The 20788-nt window shown below is 48.5% G+C and overlaps 12 non-coding genes across 12 annotated transcripts; all 12 read right to left on the reverse strand.

Annotated features, from left to right (window-relative positions):
• Positions 1-3233: 3233 nt before the first annotated feature.
• On the reverse strand, positions 3234-3424 carry LOC142726267 (U2 spliceosomal RNA). Its single transcript, XR_012876733.1, has one exon. It is a non-coding gene; the product is annotated as a U2 spliceosomal RNA (small nuclear RNA).
• Positions 3425-4720: 1296 nt separating this feature from the next.
• LOC142726269 (U2 spliceosomal RNA) lies at positions 4721-4911 on the reverse strand. Its single transcript, XR_012876734.1, has one exon. It is a non-coding gene; the product is annotated as a U2 spliceosomal RNA (small nuclear RNA).
• Positions 4912-6199: 1288 nt separating this feature from the next.
• LOC142726270 (U2 spliceosomal RNA) lies at positions 6200-6390 on the reverse strand. The gene has a single exon (XR_012876735.1). It is a non-coding gene; the product is annotated as a U2 spliceosomal RNA (small nuclear RNA).
• Positions 6391-7690: 1300 nt separating this feature from the next.
• On the reverse strand, positions 7691-7881 carry LOC142726271 (U2 spliceosomal RNA). Its single transcript, XR_012876736.1, has one exon. It is a non-coding gene; the product is annotated as a U2 spliceosomal RNA (small nuclear RNA).
• A 1292-nt stretch (positions 7882-9173) lies between these two features.
• On the reverse strand, positions 9174-9364 carry LOC142726282 (U2 spliceosomal RNA). Its single transcript, XR_012876746.1, has one exon. It is a non-coding gene; the product is annotated as a U2 spliceosomal RNA (small nuclear RNA).
• Positions 9365-10652: 1288 nt separating this feature from the next.
• On the reverse strand, positions 10653-10843 carry LOC142726284 (U2 spliceosomal RNA). Its single transcript, XR_012876748.1, has one exon. It is a non-coding gene; the product is annotated as a U2 spliceosomal RNA (small nuclear RNA).
• A 1280-nt stretch (positions 10844-12123) lies between these two features.
• LOC142726285 (U2 spliceosomal RNA) lies at positions 12124-12314 on the reverse strand. The gene has a single exon (XR_012876749.1). It is a non-coding gene; the product is annotated as a U2 spliceosomal RNA (small nuclear RNA).
• Positions 12315-13606: 1292 nt separating this feature from the next.
• Positions 13607-13797, reverse strand: LOC142726272 (U2 spliceosomal RNA). The gene has a single exon (XR_012876737.1). It is a non-coding gene; the product is annotated as a U2 spliceosomal RNA (small nuclear RNA).
• Positions 13798-15109: 1312 nt separating this feature from the next.
• LOC142726273 (U2 spliceosomal RNA) lies at positions 15110-15300 on the reverse strand. The gene has a single exon (XR_012876738.1). It is a non-coding gene; the product is annotated as a U2 spliceosomal RNA (small nuclear RNA).
• Positions 15301-16588: 1288 nt separating this feature from the next.
• Positions 16589-16779, reverse strand: LOC142726299 (U2 spliceosomal RNA). Its single transcript, XR_012876761.1, has one exon. It is a non-coding gene; the product is annotated as a U2 spliceosomal RNA (small nuclear RNA).
• A 1300-nt stretch (positions 16780-18079) lies between these two features.
• Positions 18080-18270, reverse strand: LOC142726274 (U2 spliceosomal RNA). The gene has a single exon (XR_012876739.1). It is a non-coding gene; the product is annotated as a U2 spliceosomal RNA (small nuclear RNA).
• Positions 18271-19574: 1304 nt separating this feature from the next.
• LOC142726275 (U2 spliceosomal RNA) lies at positions 19575-19765 on the reverse strand. The gene has a single exon (XR_012876740.1). It is a non-coding gene; the product is annotated as a U2 spliceosomal RNA (small nuclear RNA).
• Positions 19766-20788: the final 1023 nt, after the last annotated feature.

Here is a 20788-nt window from a genome sequence, read left to right on the forward strand (position 1 = left end):
GCTGTTCCCCTACTCCACTCCACTATTTGACTGTTGTGCTGCATCAATCAATCAATCAATCAATCAATCAATCAATCAATCAATCAATCAATCAATCAATCAGTGGCTGGCTCAGGTGCAGCTCTTTAACTTACCTAAAAGGGAGGGCGGAGAGAAGACAAGGAAGGTGAATGAGGTGTTCCAATGTGAAATGCCGGAAACACAGAAACACAGACGACACACAACAAGAGGTGGCAATCTATTCATTAATTGCATTTAATCAATGAGCTCATTATCACTCATGCATTGTCCAACAGGTGTTGAAATAATGGGATTAAAAGGGGAGATCCCTTCTGAAAGACAGAAACAATAGCAAAGACAAAAAACCAGGGGCGGACATACCGCATGTGCAGCCGGTGCAGCTGCACAAGGGCCCCGCGTGGGAAGGGGGCCCGTTCAGTGGCGTAACTACCACAGTAGCAGCCGTAGCAGCTGCTACGGGGCCCGCGGCATGGGGGGGCCCGTGTCGCCCTGACAGGCACATTACATTTTATGTACCAGGCCTGGCGGCACGGGCCCCCTCATGCCTAGTAGCATCACAACACTAGGCATGAGGGGAGGGAGGGGGCGGGGGCCCGGTGATAGCCGCCACACTGCACTACCAATCGGGAGGGAGGGGGCGGGTGCCCGGGCCCGGTGATAGCCGCTACACTGCACTGCCAATCTGGCACAGATGAATAGGACAGGACGGCGATGCTGGTGGTAGGAGGAGCGCTCAGGCAGGGGAGAGGACAGGGGGCGGTGCGACGTAAGACTTCGGGCGGCTGGACAGTACAGTCAGGACTGCCGGAGAACTCATAGGATGAGCGGAGGACAGACACAGGACGAGTGGAGGACGTGCAGACTGCAGAGGACAGGTAGATGAAGTTAAAAAGTTCATGTCAGAAGGGAGAAGTTTTTATGTAGAAAAATCTGCCTCATAATTCCTTCCGGAATTTTGAGGCATATTTTGACCTGCCGGTAGAACACTTCCCGCGTTTTTCATTGCGTTTTTTTGTGGCGTTTTTCGGCCATCGGGCCGTGGGCAGGGAAACGCAGCAAAAAACGCATTTTCTGCCTGCCATTGTTGTCAATGGGAAGTCAGAGACAGAAACGCCCGAAGAAAGGGCATTGCGCTTCTTTTTCCCGCATGCGGTTTTTACTGCTCGCAGGAAAAATTTCATGGATTTCAATGGGAGGCACTTTCTGACGTTTTTCGCGAAAAAAACCTCAGTGTGAACTCCCCCTAACACAGGGGCGTAACTACTGCTATAGCAGCCGTAGCGGCTGCTACGGGGCCGCGGCATGAGGGGGCCCGCGTCACCTGCCGGCACGGGCCCCCACCTTGGCCGGAATCTCCGCTAGCTGCCGCTATGGCTGCTACAGCGCGATGCCACGGAACACTACGGCAGAGCAGGGAGTATCTCCCCGCTCTGCCATTAAACATAAGACATGTATCCCCTATCCACAGGATAGGGGATACGTGTGTGATCGCTGGCATTGATAGGGAGAACGGGGGACCGAAAGTCCCCTGAAGTTCTCCATCACAAACCTCGGACTTCCGGGGTCTGTGTCGGCAGCTCCGTAGAAATGAATGGAGCGCCGGTCACACTTGAGCTGCGCAGACACCGGAAGTCAGAGGTGAGTGATGGAGAACTTCGGGGGACTTTCGGTCCCCCGCTCTCCCTATCAATGCCAGCGATCACACATGTATCCCCTATCCTGTGGATAGGGGATACATGTCTTTTGTCTTTTCACACTGTAGGTCGCATTTTTTTGAGTGATTGGGGGTGTATGGCGTTCCCTACAGGGGGGGGGGGCTGTATAGCGTTCCCTACAGGGGGGGGCTGTAAGGCGTTCCCTACAGGGGGGGCTGTATAGCGTTCCCTACAGGGGGGGCTGTATAGCGTTCCCTACAGGGGGGTCTGTATGGCGTTCCCTAAAGGGGGGTCTGTATGGCGTTCCCTACAGGGGGGGGCTGTATGACTTTCCCTACAGACCCCCCCTGTAGGGAACGCCATACAGAACCCCTGTAGATAACGCCATACAGACCCCACTGTAGATAACGCCATAAAGTCCCCCCTGTAGATAACACCATACAGCCCCCTGTAGATAACGCCATACAGCCCCCCTGTAGATAACGCCATACAGCCCCCTCTGTAGATAGCGCCATACAGTCCCCCCTGTAGATAGCGCCATACAGTCCCCCCTGTAGATAGCGCCATACAGTCCCCCCTGTAGATAGCGCCATACAGTCCCCCCTGTAGATAGCGCCATACAGTCCCCCCTGTAGATAGCGCCATACAGACCCCCCTGTAGATAGCGCCATACAGACCCCTCTGTAGATAGCGCCATACAGTCCCCCCTGTAGATAACGCCATACAGCCCCCTCTGTTGATAGCGCCATACAGTCCCCCCTGTAGATAACGCCATACAGCCCCCTCTGTAGATATCTTGAGATTCAGTCCTGCTTGATAGGTAACAGTGCAGTAAGCTAAGCATGATAAGATCATCTAAATTATTGCATCTCAGTTGCATGAGTGCTTTGTGTTATATTCAATGATTCAATTTAACCTAAGTCTCTAAATGTGGGCAAAGAAAATAAAAAAACTATACTCACCTCCTCCCTCGCCTCCGTTCACCCGCCGCAGCCCCCATCCTCCTGTCTCGGTCTGTGTTACAAGTGTACAAGGCTGCACTGGTGACGCGCTGCCGATGGCACGTGACCGCTGCTGCCAATAACTCCTCATTGGTGTGCTGCTGAGGACAGTAGTTCCACAGCAAATCGCTGTTGAGGGCATTGATTGGCTGCAGCGGTCATGTGCCATCGACCGCGCGTCACCACAGCAGCTTTGTAAACACAGAAAGGGATAGGGGCTGCGGAGGGGGAACGGAGGCGCCGGAGGAGGTGAGTATAGGTTTTTCATTTTCTTTGCCCACATTTAGGGACTTAGTTTAGATAAGAATTTAACCCGGAAAAAAATGTGTTACTTGTGTTCTAAACTGGTAATAAAATGTACAATATAAATCTTCCTTCATAATTTTTATTAGTAAGGTTTATTTTTATATGCATATATATGTTTAGGTAACTTTGTCGGTATTGGGGGGGGGGGGCGGGGGGGCCCTGGCACATTATCTGCACAGGGGCCTTTTGCAGTCTGTGTCCGCCACTGCAAAAAACACTTTTGGAATCTGCTTTTAGTCAACACATAAGGAAAGGGTGCACCGGTCCTGGAAATACTGCAATACCAGGTCAATGCGTGGAGTGGACAGAGCAAGCTCTATTTCCATCTCCCTGTTCTAAAAATCCATTTAATATATGGTCCCCAGATAGGGGACGTATCAGATATTAAACTGATAAGAACAGATACTACACTTGATCTTAGCCAAAAGGCCGAGAAGCGATAACCCGAACGGGCCGCGCGTTGCCCGAGCCTGCCCGATACTGCTGTTCAGCCCTTGCAGCGATTCAGCCTACTTCTAGGCAATTCCATGGGGCCCTGCAGGCTCACACACTCACAGCTACACGGGAGGTGAATAAAGGCCGGAGAGGAAGCCAGACAGGATTTGCTTCTTTTGCTTGCACCACAATGCAGTGCTGAAAGAGGAGGAATCTACATAAAAACGCCTTCCTGGCAACGCCCAAATGCCCTGCTGCCATGCAGATAAACACTGGCAGCGGCAGCAAGTGCATGCCCACAGCCACCCCTTGTTCCTTCACACCTTGTATCAGCTGTAATCCAGTCCAGTCCAGTGCTGCCTGCTGAGCAGCACTGACCAACACTGCCTGGGCCCAGGCTTTTATCTCTGAGGCCCCATTATGATGTCAGAAAGCTGGCTCTGGAATCCTGAGGGCTCCACTATGACACGTGCAAAGTTCCGTCTGAACTTTATATAAGACGGTGAGGCTCAGTCAGTCACTCAGTGTTGCCTGAGAGGGCAACACTGCAACAGCCGGCCGCCAGGCTGTCTTTTTTTTGCACAGCTAGTTGCCTCCAGGAGGCCACAAGAGGGAGACAAGGGACTGCAAAATGGAAAATAGGCATCCACCAACTTTACAGACAACTTCTCCTTGCTCCTACAACCTCCATCCTTGCACAGTTTGTTATTCTTCTAGGTAACATAGTAACAAATCCAAATTGCTGCTCTCTTTGTAGGCAAGCAAGGCTTTGTTGCAACTGCAATTCTTACTTCTTCTTGAAATGTAGGGACGACAGTACATTCCATCACATCCATCTAGTGTACACAGGTAGGTCCATTGTGGCGGGCAGGCGAGCGGGCGGGCTGCTTTATTGGCTGTTTGCTGTTCCCCTACTCCACTCCACTATTTGACTGTTGTGCTGCATCAATCAATCAATCAATCAATCAATCAATCAATCAATCAATCAATCAATCAATCAGTCAGTGGCTGGCTCAGGTGCAGCTCTTTAACTTACCTAAAAGGGAGGGCGGAGAGAAGACAAGGAAGGTGAATGAGGTGTTCCAATGTGAAATGCCGGAAACACAGAAACACAGACGACACACAACAAGAGGTGGCAATCTATTCATTAATTGCATTTAATCAATGAGCTCATTATCACTCATGCATTGTCCAACAGGTGTTGAAATAATGGGATTAAAAGGGGAGATCCCTTCAGAAAGACAGAAACAATAGCAAAGACAAAAAACACTTTTGGAATCTGCTTTTAGTCAACACATAAGGAAAGGGTGCACCGGTCCTGGAAATACTGCAATACCAGGTCAATGCGTGGAGTGGACAGAGCAAGCTCTATTTCCATCTCCCTGTTCTAAAAATCCATTTAATATATGGTCCCCAGATAGGGGACGTATCAGATATTAAACTGATAAGAACAGATACTACACTTGATCTTAGCCAAAAGGCCGAGAAGCGATAACCCGAACGGGCCGCGCGTTGCCCGAGCCTGCCCGATACTGCTGTTCAGCCCTTGCAGCGATTCAGCCTACTTCTAGGCAATTCCATGGGGCCCTGCAGGCTCACACACTCACAGCTACACGGGAGGTGAATAAAGGCCGGAGAGGAAGCCAGACAGGATTTGCTTCTTTTGCTTGCACCACAATGCAGTGCTGAAAGAGGAGGAATCTACATAAAAACGCCTTCCTGGCAACGCCCAAATGCCCTGCTGCCATGCAGATAAACACTGGCAGCGGCAGCAAGTGCATGCCCACAGCCACCCCTTGTTCCTTCACACCTTGTATCAGCTGTAATCCAGTCCAGTCCAGTGCTGCCTGCTGAGCAGCACTGACCAACACTGCCTGGGCCCAGGCTTTTATCTCTGAGGCCCCATTATGATGTCAGAAAGCTGGCTCTGGAATCCTGAGGGCTCCACTATGACACGTGCAAAGTTCCGTCTGAACTTTATATAAGACGGTGAGGCTCAGTCAGTCACTCAGTGTTGCCTGAGAGGGCAACACTGCAACAGCCGGCCGCCAGGCTGTCTTTTTTTTGCACAGCTAGTTGCCTCCAGGAGGCCACAAGAGGGAGACAAGGGACTGCAAAATGGAAAATAGGCATCCACCAACTTTACAGACAACTTCTCCTTGCTCCTACAACCTCCATCCTTGCACAGTTTGTTATTCTTCTAGGTAACATAGTAACAAATCCAAATTGCTGCTCTCTTTGTAGGCAAGCAAGGCTTTGTTGCAACTGCAATTCTTACTTCTTCTTGAAATGTAGGGACGACAGTACATTCCATCACATCCATCTAGTGTACACAGGTAGGTCCATTGTGGCGGGCAGGCGAGCGGGCGGGCTGCTTTATTGGCTGTTTGCTGTTCCCCTACTCCACTCCACTATTTGACTGTTGTGCTGCATCAATCAATCAATCAATCAATCAATCAATCAATCAATCAATCAATCAATCAGTGGCTGGCTCAGGTGCAGCTCTTTAACTTACCTAAAAGGGAGGGCGGAGAGAAGACAAGGAAGGTGAATGAGGTGTTCCAATGTGAAATGCCGGAAACACAGAAACACAGACGACACACAACAAGAGGTGGCAATCTATTCATTAATTGCATTTAATCAATGAGCTCATTATCACTCATGCATTGTCCAACAGGTGTTGAAATAATGGGATTAAAAGGGGAGATCCCTTCAGAAAGACAGAAACAATAGCAAAGACAAAAAACACTTTTGGAATCTGCTTTTAGTCAACACATAAGGAAAGGGTGCACCGGTCCTGGAAATACTGCAATACCAGGTCAATGCGTGGAGTGGACAGAGCAAGCTCTATTTCCATCTCCCTGTTCTAAAAATCCATTTAATATATGGTCCCCAGATAGGGGACGTATCAGATATTAAACTGATAAGAACAGATACTACACTTGATCTTAGCCAAAAGGCCGAGAAGCGATAACCCGAACGGGCCGCGCGTTGCCCGAGCCTGCCCGATACTGCTGTTCAGCCCTTGCAGCGATTCAGCCTACTTCTAGGCAATTCCATGGGGCCCTGCAGGCTCACACACTCACAGCTACACGGGAGGTGAATAAAGGCCGGAGAGGAAGCCAGACAGGATTTGCTTCTTTTGCTTGCACCACAATGCAGTGCTGAAAGAGGAGGAATCTACATAAAAACGCCTTCCTGGCAACGCCCAAATTCCCTGCTGCCATGCAGATAAACACTGGCAGCGGCAGCAAGTGCATGCCCACAGCCACCCCTTGTTCCTTCACACCTTGTATCAGCTGTAATCCAGTCCAGTCCAGTGCTGCCTGCTGAGCAGCACTGACCAACACTGCCTGGGCCCAGGCTTTTATCTCTGAGGCCCCATTATGATGTCAGAAAGCTGGCTCTGGAATCCTGAGGGCTCCACTATGACACGTGCAAAGTTCCGTCTGAACTTTATATAAGACGGTGAGGCTCAGTCAGTCACTCAGTGTTGCCTGAGAGGGCAACACTGCAACAGCCGGCCGCCAGGCTGTCTTTTTTTTGCACAGCTAGTTGCCTCCAGGAGGCCACAAGAGGGAGACAAGGGACTGCAAAATGGAAAATAGGCATCCACCAACTTTACAGACAACTTCTCCTTGCTCCTACAACCTCCATCCTTGCACAGTTTGTTATTCTTCTAGGTAACATAGTAACAAATCCAAATTGCTGCTCTCTTTGTAGGCAAGCAAGGCTTTGTTGCAATTGCAATTCTTACTTCTTCTTGAAATGTAGGGACGACAGTACATTCCATCACATCCATCTAGTGTACACAGGTAGGTCCATTGTGGCGGGCAGGCGAGCGGGCGGGCTGCTTTATTGGCTGTTTGCTGTTCCCCTACTCCACTCCACTATTTGACTGTTGTGCTGCATCAATCAATCAATCAATCAATCAATCAATCAATCAATCAATCAATCAATCAATCAATCAATCAGTGGCTGGCTCAGGTGCAGCTCTTTAACTTACCTAAAAGGGAGGGCGGAGAGAAGACAAGGAAGGTGAATGAGGTGTTCCAATGTGAAATGCCGGAAACACAGAAACACAGACGACACACAACAAGAGGTGGCAATCTATTCATTAATTGCATTTAATCAATGAGCTCATTATCACTCATGCATTGTCCAACAGGTGTTGAAATAATGGGATTAAAAGGGGAGATCCCTTCAGAAAGACAGAAACAATAGCAAAGACAAAAAACACTTTTGGAATCTGCTTTTAGTCAACACATAAGGAAAGGGTGCACCGGTCCTGGAAATACTGCAATACCAGGTCAATGCGTGGAGTGGACAGAGCAAGCTCTATTTCCATCTCCCTGTTCTAAAAATCCATTTAATATATGGTCCCCAGATAGGGGACGTATCAGATATTAAACTGATAAGAACAGATACTACACTTGATCTTAGCCAAAAGGCCGAGAAGCGATAACCCGAACGGGCCGCGCGTTGCCCGAGCCTGCCCGATACTGCTGTTCAGCCCTTGCAGCGATTCAGCCTACTTCTAGGCAATTCCATGGGGCCCTGCAGGCTCACACACTCACAGCTACACGGGAGGTGAATAAAGGCCGGAGAGGAAGCCAGACAGGATTTGCTTCTTTTGCTTGCACCACAATGCAGTGCTGAAAGAGGAGGAATCTACATAAAAACGCCTTCCTGGCAACGCCCAAATGCCCTGCTGCCATGCAGATAAACACTGGCAGCGGCAGCAAGTGCATGCCCACAGCCACCCCTTGTTCCTTCACACCTTGTATCAGCTGTAATCCAGTCCAGTCCAGTGCTGCCTGCTGAGCAGCACTGACCAACACTGCCTGGGCCCAGGCTTTTATCTCTGAGGCCCCATTATGATGTCAGAAAGCTGGCTCTGGAATCCTGAGGGCTCCACTATGACACGTGCAAAGTTCCGTCTGAACTTTATATAAGACGGTGAGGCTCAGTCAGTCACTCAGTGTTGCCTGAGAGGGCAACACTGCAACAGCCGGCCGCCAGGCTGTCTTTTTTTTGCACAGCTAGTTGCCTCCAGGAGGCCACAAGAGGGAGACAAGGGACTGCAAAATGGAAAATAGGCATCCACCAACTTTACAGACAACTTCTCCTTGCTCCTACAACCTCCATCCTTGCACAGTTTGTTATTCTTCTAGGTAACATAGTAACAAATCCAAATTGCTGCTCTCTTTGTAGGCAAGCAAGGCTTTGTTGCAACTGCAATTCTTACTTCTTCTTGAAATGTAGGGACAACCGTACATTCCATCACATCCATCTAGTGTACACAGGTAGGTCCATTGTGGCGGGCAGGCGAGCGGGCGGGCTGCTTTATTGGCTGTTTGCTGTTCCCCTACTCCACTCCACTATTTGACTGTTGTGCTGCATCAATCAATCAATCAATCAATCAATCAATCAATCAATCAATCAATCAATCAATCAGTGGCTGGCTCAGGTGCAGCTCTTTAACTTACCTAAAAGGGAGGGCGGAGAGAAGACAAGGAAGGTGAATGAGGTGTTCCAATGTGAAATGCCGGAAACACAGAAACACAGACGACACACAACAAGAGGTGGCAATCTATTCATTAATTGCATTTAATCAATGAGCTCATTATCACTCATGCATTGTCCAACAGGTGTTGAAATAATGGGATTAAAAGGGGAGATCCCTTCAGAAAGACAGAAACAATAGCAAAGACAAAAAACACTTTTGGAATCTGCTTTTAGTCAACACATAAGGAAAGGGTGCACCGGTCCTGGAAATACTGCAATACCAGGTCAATGCGTGGAGTGGACAGAGCAAGCTCTATTTCCATCTCCCTGTTCTAAAAATCCATTTAATATATGGTCCCCAGATAGGGGACGTATCAGATATTAAACTGATAAGAACAGATACTACACTTGATCTTAGCCAAAAGGCAGAGAAGCGATAACCCGAACGGGCCGCGCGTTGCCCGAGCCTGCCCGATACTGCTGTTCAGCCCTTGCAGCGATTCAGCCTACTTCTAGGCAATTCCATGGGGCCCTGCAGGCTCACACACTCACAGCTACACGGGAGGTGAATAAAGGCCGGAGAGGAAGCCAGACAGGATTTGCTTCTTTTGCTTGCACCACAATGCAGTGCTGAAAGAGGAGGAATCTACATAAAAACGCCTTCCTGGCAACGCCCAAATGCCCTGCTGCCATGCAGATAAACACTGGCAGCGGCAGCAAGTGCATGCCCACAGCCACCCCTTGTTCCTTCACACCTTGTATCAGCTGTAATCCAGTCCAGTCCAGTGCTGCCTGCTGAGCAGCACTGACCAACACTGCCTGGGCCCAGGCTTTTATCTCTGAGGCCCCATTATGATGTCAGAAAGCTGGCTCTGGAATCCTGAGGGCTCCACTATGACACGTGCAAAGTTCCGTCTGAACTTTATATAAGACGGTGAGGCTCAGTCAGTCACTCAGTGTTGCCTGAGAGGGCAACACTGCAACAGCCGGCCGCCAGGCTGTCTTTTTTTTGCACAGCTAGTTGCCTCCAGGAGGCCACAAGAGGGAGACAAGGGACTGCAAAATGGAAAATAGGCATCCACCAACTTTACAGACAACTTCTCCTTGCTCCTACAACCTCCATCCTTGCACAGTTTGTTATTCTTCTAGGTAACATAGTAACAAATCCAAATTGCTGCTCTCTTTGTAGGCAAGCAAGGCTTTGTTGCAACTGCAATTCTTACTTCTTCTTGAAATGTAGGGACGACAGTACATTCCATCACATCCATCTAGTGTACACAGGTAGGTCCATTGTGGCGGGCAGGCGAGCGGGCGGGCTGCTTTATTGGCTGTTTGCTGTTCCCCTACTCCACTCCACTATTTGACTGTTGTGCTGCATCAATCAATCAATCAATCAATCAATCAATCAATCAATCAATCAATCAATCAGTGGCTGGCTCAGGTGCAGCTCTTTAACTTACCTAAAAGGGAGGGCGGAGAGAAGACAAGGAAGGTGAATGAGGTGTTCCAATGTGAAATGCCGGAAACACAGAAACACAGACGACACACAACAAGAGGTGGCAATCTATTCATTAATTGCATTTAATCAATGAGCTCATTATCACTCATGCATTGTCCAACAGGTGTTGAAATAATGGGATTAAAAGGGGAGATCCCTTCAGAAAGACAGAAACAATAGCAAAGACAAAAAACACTTTTGGAATCTGCTTTTAGTCAACACATAAGGAAAGGGTGCACCGGTCCTGGAAATACTGCAATACCAGGTCAATGCGTGGAGTGGACAGAGCAAGCTCTATTTCCATCACCCTGTTCTAAAAATCCATTTAATATATGGTCCCCAGATAGGGGACGTATCAGATATTAAACTGATAAGAACAGATACTACACTTGATCTTAGCCAAAAGGCCGAGAAGCGATAACCCGAACGGGCCGCGCGTTGCCCGAGCCTGCCCGATACTGCTGTTCAGCCCTTGCAGCGATTCAGCCTACTTCTAGGCAATTCCATGGGGCCCTGCAGGCTCACACACTCACAGCTACACGGGAGGTGAATAAAGGCCGGAGAGGAAGCCAGACAGGATTTGCTTCTTTTGCTTGCACCACAATGCAGTGCTGAAAGAGGAGGAATCTACATAAAAACGCCTTCCTGGCAACGCCCAAATGCCCTGCTGCCATGCAGATAAACACTGGCAGCGGCAGCAAGTGCATGCCCACAGCCACCCCTTGTTCCTTCACACCTTGTATCAGCTGTAATCCAGTCCAGTCCAGTGCTGCCTGCTGAGCAGCACTGACCAACACTGCCTGGGCCCAGGCTTTTATCTCTGAGGCCCCATTATGATGTCAGAAAGCTGGCTCTGGAATCCTGAGGGCTCCACTATGACACGTGCAAAGTTCCGTCTGAACTTTATATAAGACGGTGAGGCTCAGTCAGTCACTCAGTGTTGCCTGAGAGGGCAACACTGCAACAGCCGGCCGCCAGGCTGTCTTTTTTTTGCACAGCTAGTTGCCTCCAGGAGGCCACAAGAGGGAGACAAGGGACTGCAAAATGGAAAATAGGCATCCACCAACTTTACAGACAACTTCTCCTTGCTCCTACAACCTCCATCCTTGCACAGTTTGTTATTCTTCTAGGTAACATAGTAACAAATCCAAATTGCTGCTCTCTTTGTAGGCAAGCAAGGCTTTGTTGCAACTGCAATTCTTACTTCTTCTTGAAATGTAGGGACGACAGTACATTCCATCACATCCATCTAGTGTACACAGGTAGGTCCATTGTGGCGGGCAGGCGAGCGGGCGGGCTGCTTTATTGGCTGTTTGCTGTTCCCCTACTCCACTCCACTATTTGACTGTTGTGCTGCATCAATCAATCAATCAATCAATCAATCAATCAATCAATCAATCAGTGGCTGGCTCAGGTGCAGCTCTTTAACTTACCTAAAAGGGAGGGCGGAGAGAAGACAAGGAAGGTGAATGAGGTGTTCCAATGTGAAATGCCGGAAACACAGAAACACAGACGACACACAACAAGAGGTGGCAATCTATTCATTAATTGCATTTAATCAATGAGCTCATTATCACTCATGCATTGTCCAACAGGTGTTGAAATAATGGGATTAAAAGGGGAGATCCCTTCAGAAAGACAGAAACAATAGCAAAGACAAAAAACACTTTTGGAATCTGCTTTTAGTCAACACATAAGGAAAGGGTGCACCGGTCCTGGAAATACTGCAATACCAGGTCAATGCGTGGAGTGGACAGAGCAAGCTCTATTTCCATCACCCTGTTCTAAAAATCCATTTAATATATGGTCCCCAGATAGGGGACGTATCAGATATTAAACTGATAAGAACAGATACTACACTTGATCTTAGCCAAAAGGCCGAGAAGCGATAACCCGAACGGGCCGCGCGTTGCCCGAGCCTGCCCGATACTGCTGTTCAGCCCTTGCAGCGATTCAGCCTACTTCTAGGCAATTCCATGGGGCCCTGCAGGCTCACACACTCACAGCTACACGGGAGGTGAATAAAGGCCGGAGAGGAAGCCAGACAGGATTTGCTTCTTTTGCTTGCACCACAATGCAGTGCTGAAAGAGGAGGAATCTACATAAAAACGCCTTCCTGGCAACGCCCAAATGCCCTGCTGCCATGCAGATAAACACTGGCAGCGGCAGCAAGTGCATGCCCACAGCCACCCCTTGTTCCTTCACACCTTGTATCAGCTGTAATCCAGTCCAGTCCAGTGCTGCCTGCTGAGCAGCACTGACCAACACTGCCTGGGCCCAGGCTTTTATCTCTGAGGCCCCATTATGATGTCAGAAAGCTGGCTCTGGAATCCTGAGGGCTCCACTATGACACGTGCAAAGTTCCGTCTGAACTTTATATAAGACGGTGAGGCTCAGTCAGTCACTCAGTGTTGCCTGAGAGGGCAACACTGCAACAGCCGGCCGCCAGGCTGTCTTTTTTTTGCACAGCTAGTTGCCTCCAGGAGGCCACAAGAGGGAGACAAGGGACTGCAAAATGGAAAATAGGCATCCACCAACTTTACAGACAACTTCTCCTTGCTCCTACAACCTCCATCCTTGCACAGTTTGTTATTCTTCTAGGTAACATAGTAACAAATCCAAATTGCTGCTCTCTTTGTAGGCAAGCAAGGCTTTGTTGCAACTGCAATTCTTACTTCTTCTTGAAATGTAGGGACGACAGTACATTCCATCACATCCATCTAGTGTACACAGGTAGGTCCATTGTGGCGGGCAGGCGAGCGGGCGGGCTGCTTTATTGGCTGTTTGCTGTTCCCCTACTCCACTCCACTATTTGACTGTTGTGCTGCATCAATCAATCAATCAATCAATCAATCAATCAATCAATCAATCAATCAATCAATCAGTGGCTGGCTCAGGTGCAGCTCTTTAACTTACCTAAAAGGGAGGGCGGAGAGAAGACAAGGAAGGTGAATGAGGTGTTCCAATGTGAAATGCCGGAAACACAGAAACACAGACGACACACAACAAGAGGTGGCAATCTATTCATTAATTGCATTTAATCAATGAGCTCATTATCACTCATGCATTGTCCAACAGGTGTTGAAATAATGGGATTAAAAGGGGAGATCCCTTCAGAAAGACAGAAACAATAGCAAAGACAAAAAACACTTTTGGAATCTGCTTTTAGTCAACACATAAGGAAAGGGTGCACCGGTCCTGGAAATACTGCAATACCAGGTCAATGCGTGGAGTGGACAGAGCAAGCTCTATTTCCATCTCCCTGTTCTAAAAATCCATTTAATATATGGTCCCCAGATAGGGGACGTATCAGATATTAAACTGATAAGAACAGATACTACACTTGATCTTAGCCAAAAGGCCGAGAAGCGATAACCCGAACGGGCCGCGCGTTGCCCGAGCCTGCCCGATACTGCTGTTCAGCCCTTGCAGCGATTCAGCCTACTTCTAGGCAATTCCATGGGGCCCTGCAGGCTCACACACTCACAGCTACACGGGAGGTGAATAAAGGCCGGAGAGGAAGCCAGACAGGATTTGCTTCTTTTGCTTGCACCACAATGCAGTGCTGAAAGAGGAGGAATCTACATAAAAACGCCTTCCTGGCAACGCCCAAATGCCCTGCTGCCATGCAGATAAACACTGGCAGCGGCAGCAAGTGCATGCCCACAGCCACCCCTTGTTCCTTCACACCTTGTATCAGCTGTAATCCAGTCCAGTCCAGTGCTGCCTGCTGAGCAGCACTGACCAACACTGCCTGGGCCCAGGCTTTTATCTCTGAGGCCCCATTATGATGTCAGAAAGCTGGCTCTGGAATCCTGAGGGCTCCACTATGACACGTGCAAAGTTCCGTCTGAACTTTATATAAGACGGTGAGGCTCAGTCAGTCACTCAGTGTTGCCTGAGAGGGCAACACTGCAACAGCCGGCCGCCAGGCTGTCTTTTTTTTGCACAGCTAGTTGCCTCCAGGAGGCCACAAGAGGGAGACAAGGGACTGCAAAATGGAAAATAGGCATCCACCAACTTTACAGACAACTTCTCCTTGCTCCTACAACCTCCATCCTTGCACAGTTTGTTATTCTTCTAGGTAACATAGTAACAAATCCAAATTGCTGCTCTCTTTGTAGGCAAGCAAGGCTTTGTTGCAACTGCAATTCTTACTTCTTCTTGAAATGTAGGGACGACAGTACATTCCATCACATCCATCTAGTGTACACAGGTAGGTCCATTGTGGCGGGCAGGCGAGCGGGCGGGCTGCTTTATTGGCTGTTTGCTGTTCCCCTACTCCACTCCACTATTTGACTGTTGTGCTGCATCAATCAATCAATCAATCAATCAATCAATCAATCAATCAATCAATCAATCAATCAATCAATCAATCAATCAATCAGTGGCTGGCTCAGGTGCAGCTCTTTAACTTACCTAAAAGGGAGGGCGGAGAGAAGACAAGGAAGGTGAATGAGGTGTTCCAATGTGAAATGCCGGAAACACAGAAACACAGACGACACACAACAAGAGGTGGCAATCTATTCATTAATTGCATTTAATCAATGAGCTCATTATCACTCATGCATTGTCCAACAGGTGTTGAAATAATGGGATTAAAAGGGGAGATCCCTTCAGAAAGACAGAAACAATAGCAAAGACAAAAAACACTTTTGGAATCTGCTTTTAGTCAACACATAAGGAAAGGGTGCACCGGTCCTGGAAATACTGCAATACCAGGTCAATGCGTGGAGTGGACAGAGCAAGCTCTATTTCCATCTCCCTGTTCTAAAAATCCATTTAATATATGGTCCCCAGATAGGGGACGTATCAGATATTAAACTGATAAGAACAGATACTACACTTGATCTTAGCCAAAAGGCCGAGAAGCGATAACCCGAACGGGCCGCGCGTTGCCCGAGCCTGCCCGATACTGCTGTTCAGCCCTTGCAGCGATTCAGCCTACTTCTAGGCAATTCCATGGGGCCCTGCAGGCTCACACACTCACAGCTACACGGGAGGTGAATAAAGGCCGGAGAGGAAGCCAGACAGGATTTGCTTCTTTTGCTTGCACCACAATGCAGTGCTGAAAGAGGAGGAATCTACATAAAAACGCCTTCCTGGCAACGCCCAAATGCCCTGCTGCCATGCAGATAAACACTGGCAGCGGCAGCAAGTGCATGCCCACAGCCACCCCTTGTTCCTTCACACCTTGTATCAGCTGTAATCCAGTCCAGTCCAGTGCTGCCTGCTGAGCAGCACTGACCAACACTGCCTGGGCCCAGGCTTTTATCTCTGAGGCCCCATTATGATGTCAGAAAGCTGGCTCTGGAATCCTGAGGGCTCCACTATGACACGTGCAAAGTTCCGTCTGAACTTTATATAAGACGGTGAGGCTCAGTCAGTCACTCAGTGTTGCCTGAGAGGGCAACACTGCAACAGCCGGCCGCGAGGCTGTCTTTTTTTTGCACAGCTAGTTGCCTCCAGGAGGCCACAAGAGGGAGACAAGGGACTGCAAAATGGAAAATAGGCATCCACCAACTTTACAGACAACTTCTCCTTGCTCCTACAACCTCCATCCTTGCACAGTTTGTTATTCTTCTAGGTAACATAGTAACAAATCCAAATTGCTGCTCTCTTTGTAGGCAAGCAAGGCTTTGTTGCAACTGCAATTCTTACTTCTTCTTGAAATGTAGGGACGACAGTACATTCCATCACATCCATCTAGTGTACACAGGTAGGTCCATTGTGGCGGGCAGGCGAGCGGGCGGGCTGCTTTATTGGCTGTTTGCTGTTCCCCTACTCCACTCCACTATTTGACTGTTGTGCTGCATCAATCAATCAATCAATCAATCAATCAATCAATCAATCAATCAATCAATCAGTGGCTGGCTCAGGTGCAGCTCTTTAACTTACCTAAAAGGGAGGGCGGAGAGAAGACAAGGAAGGTGAATGAGGTGTTCCAATGTGAAATGCCGGAAACACAGAAACACAGACGACACACAACAAGAGGTGGCAATCTATTCATTAATTGCATTTAATCAATGAGCTCATTATCACTCATGCATTGTCCAACAGGTGTTGAAATAATGGGATTAAAAGGGGAGATCCCTTCAGAAAGACAGAAACAATAGCAAAGACAAAAAACACTTTTGGAATCTGCTTTTAGTCAACACATAAGGAAAGGGTGCACCGGTCCTGGAAATACTGCAATACCAGGTCAATGCGTGGAGTGGACAGAGCAAGCTCTATTTCCATCTCCCTGTTCTAAAAATCCATTTAATATATGGTCCCCAGATAGGGGACATATCAGATATTAAACTGATAAGAACAGATACTACACTTGATCTTAGCCAAAAGGCCGAGAAGCGATAACCCGAACGGGCCGCGCGTTGCCCGAGCCTGCCCGATACTGCTGTTCAGCCCTTGCAGCGATTCAGCCTACTTCTAGGCAATTCCATGGGGCCCTGCAGGCTCACACACTCACAGCTACACGGGAGGTGAATAAAGGCCGGAGAGGAAGCCAGACAGGATTTGCTTCTTTTGCTTGCACCACAATGCAGTGCTGAAAGAGGAGGAATCTACATAAAAACGCCTTCCTGGCAACGCCCAAATGCCCTGCTGCCATGCAGATAAACACTGGCAGCGGCAGCAAGTGCATGCCCACAGCCACCCCTTGTTCCTTCACACCTTGTATCAGCTGTAATCCAGTCCAGTCCAGTGCTGCCTGCTGAGCAGCACTGACCAACACTGCCTGGGCCCAGGCTTTTATCTCTGAGGCCCCATTATGATGTCAGAAAGCTGGCTCTGGAATCCTGAGGGCTCCACTATGACACGTGCAAAGTTCCGTCTGAACTTTATATAAGACGGTGAGGCTCAGTCAGTCACTCAGTGTTGCCTGAGAGGGCAACACTGCAACAGCCGGCCGCCAGGCTGTCTTTTTTTTGCACAGCTAGTTGCCTCCAGGAGGCCACAAGAGGGAGACAAGGGACTGCAAAATGGAAAATAGGCATCCACCAACTTTACAGACAACTTCTCCTTGCTCCTACAACCTCCATCCTTGCACAGTTTGTTATTCTTCTAGGTAACATAGTAACAAATCCAAATTGCTGCTCTCTTTGTAGGCAAGCAAGGCTTTGTTGCAACTGCAATTCTTACTTCTTCTTGAAATGTAGGGACGACAGTACATTCCATCACATCCATCTAGTGTACACAGGTAGGTCCATTGTGGCGGGCAGGCGAGCGGGCGGGCTGCTTTATTGGCTGTTTGCTGTTCCCCTACTCCACTCCACTATTTGACTGTTGTGCTGCATCAATCAATCAATCAATCAATCAATCAATCAATCAATCAATCAATCAATCAATCAATCAATCAGTGGCTGGCTCAGGTGCAGCTCTTTAACTTACCTAAAAGGGAGGGCGGAGAGAAGACAAGGAAGGTGAATGAGGTGTTCCAATGTGAAATGCCGGAAACACAGAAACACAGACGACACACAACAAGAGGTGGCAATCTATTCATTAATTGCATTTAATCAATGAGCTCATTATCACTCATGCATTGTCCAACAGGTGTTGAAATAATGGGATTAAAAGGGGAGATCCCTTCAGAAAGACAGAAACAATAGCAAAGACAAAAAACACTTTTGGAATCTGCTTTTAGTCAACACATAAGGAAAGGGTGCACCGGTCCTGGAAATACTGCAATACCAGGTCAATGCGTGGAGTGGACAGAGCAAGCTCTATTTCCATCTCCCTGTTCTAAAAATCCATTTAATATATGGTCCCCAGATAGGGGACGTATCAGATATTAAACTGATAAGAACAGATACTACACTTGATCTTAGCCAAAAGGCCGAGAAGCGATAACCCGAACGGGCCGCGCGTTGCCCGAGCCTGCCCGATACTGCTGTTCAGCCCTTGCAGCGATTCAGCCTACTTCTAGGCAATTCCATGGGGCCCTGCAGGCTCACACACTCACAGCTACACGGGAGGTGAATAAAGGCCGGAGAGGAAGCCAGACAGGATTTGCTTCTTTTGCTTGCACCACAATGCAGTGCTGAAAGAGGAGGAATCTACATAAAAACGCCTTCCTGGCAACGCCCAAATGCCCTGCTGCCATGCAGATAAACACTGGCAGCGGCAGCAAGTGCATGCCCACAGCCACCCCTTGTTCCTTCACACCTTGTATCAGCTGTAATCCAGTCCAGTCCAGTGCTGCCTGCTGAGCAGCACTGACCAACACTGCCTGGGCCCAGGCTTTTATCTCTGAGGCCCCATTATGATGTCAGAAAGCTGGCTCTGGAATCCTGAGGGCTCCACTATGACACGTGCAAAGTTCCGTCTGAACTTTATATAAGACGGTGAGGCTCAGTCAGTCACTCAGTGTTGCCTGAGAGGGCAACACTGCAACAGCCGGCCGCGAGGCTGTCTTTTTTTTGCACAGCTAGTTGCCTCCAGGAGGCCACAAGAGGGAGACAAGGGACTGCAAAATGGAAAATAGGCATCCACCAACTTTACAGACAACTTCTCCTTGCTCCTACAACCTCCATCCTTGCACAGTTTGTTATTCTTCTAGGTAACATAGTAACAAATCCAAATTGCTGCTCTCTTTGTAGGCAAGCAAGGCTTTGTTGCAACTGCAATTCTTACTTCTTCTTGAAATGTAGGGACGACAGTACATTCCATCACATCCATCTAGTGTACACAGGTAGGTCCATTGTGGCGGGCAGGCGAGCGGGCGGGCTGCTTTATTGGCTGTTTGCTGTTCCCCTACTCCACTCCACTATTTGACTGTTGTGCTGCATCAATCAATCAATCAATCAATCAATCAATCAATCAATCAATCAATCAATCAATCAATCAATCAATCAGTGGCTGGCTCAGGTGCAGCTCTTTAACTTACCTAAAAGGGAGGGCGGAGAGAAGACAAGGAAGGTGAATGAGGTGTTCCAATGTGAAATGCCGGAAACACAGAAACACAGACGACACACAACAAGAGGTGGCAATCTATTCATTAATTGCATTTAATCAATGAGCTCATTATCACTCATGCATTGTCCAACAGGTGTTGAAATAATGGGATTAAAAGGGGAGATCCCTTCAGAAAGACAGAAACAATAGCAAAGACAAAAAACACTTTTGGAATCTGCTTTTAGTCAACACATAAGGAAAAGGTGCACCGGTCCTGGAAATACTGCAATACCAGGTCAATGCGTGGAGTGGACAGAGCAAGCTCTATTTCCATCTCCCTGTTCTAAAAATCCATTTAATATATGGTCCCCAGATAGGGGACGTATCAGATATTAAACTGATAAGAACAGATACTACACTTGATCTTAGCCAAAAGGCCGAGAAGCGATAACCCGAACGGGCCGCGCGTTGCCCGAGCCTGCCCGATACTGCTGTTCAGCCCTTGCAGCGATTCAGCCTACTTCTAGGCAATTCCATGGGGCCCTGCAGGCTCACACACTCACAGCTACACGGGAGGTGAATAAAGGCCGGAGAGGAAGCCAGACAGGATTTGCTTCTTTTGCTTGCACCACAATGCAGTGCTGAAAGAGGAGGAATCTACATAAAAACGCCTTCCTGGCAACGCCCAAATGCCCTGCTGCCATGCAGATAAACACTGGCAGCGGCAGCAAGTGCATGCCCACAGCCACCCCTTGTTCCTTCACACCTTGTATCAGCTGTAATCCAGTCCAGTCCAGTGCTGCCTGCTGAGCAGCACTGACCAACACTGCCTGGGCCCAGGCTTTTATCTCTGAGGCCCCATTATGATGTCAGAAAGCTGGCTCTGGAATCCTGAGGGCTCCACTATGACACGTGCAAAGTTCCGTCTGAACTTTATATAAGACGGTGAGGCTCAGTCAGTCACTCAGTGTTGCCTGAGAGGGCAACACTGCAACAGCCGGCCGCCAGGCTGTCTTTTTTTTGCACAGCTAGTTGCCTCCAGGAGGCCACAAGAGGGAGACAAGGGACTGCAAAATGGAAAATAGGCATCCACCAACTTTACAGACAACTTCTCCTTGCTCCTACAACCTCCATCCTTGCACAGTTTGTTATTCTTCTAGGTAACATAGTAACAAATCCAAATTGCTGCTCTCTTTGTAGGCAAGCAAGGCTTTGTTGCAACTGCAATTCTTACTTCTTCTTGAAATGTAGGGACGACAGTACATTCCATCACATCCATCTAGTGTACACAGGTAGGTCCATTGTGGCGGGCAGGCGAGCGGGCGGGCTGCTTTATTGGCTGTTTGCTGTTCCCCTACTCCACTCCACTATTTGACTGTTGTGCTGCATCAATCAATCAATCAATCAATCAATCAATCAATCAATCAATCAATCAATCAGTGGCTGGCTCAGGTGCAGCTCTTTAACTTACC

The sequence above is a fragment of the Rhinoderma darwinii genome, unplaced genomic scaffold, assembly GCF_050947455.1.
Source record: "Rhinoderma darwinii isolate aRhiDar2 unplaced genomic scaffold, aRhiDar2.hap1 Scaffold_621, whole genome shotgun sequence".
In the NCBI taxonomy this organism is placed as follows: domain Eukaryota; kingdom Metazoa; phylum Chordata; class Amphibia; order Anura; family Rhinodermatidae; genus Rhinoderma; species Rhinoderma darwinii.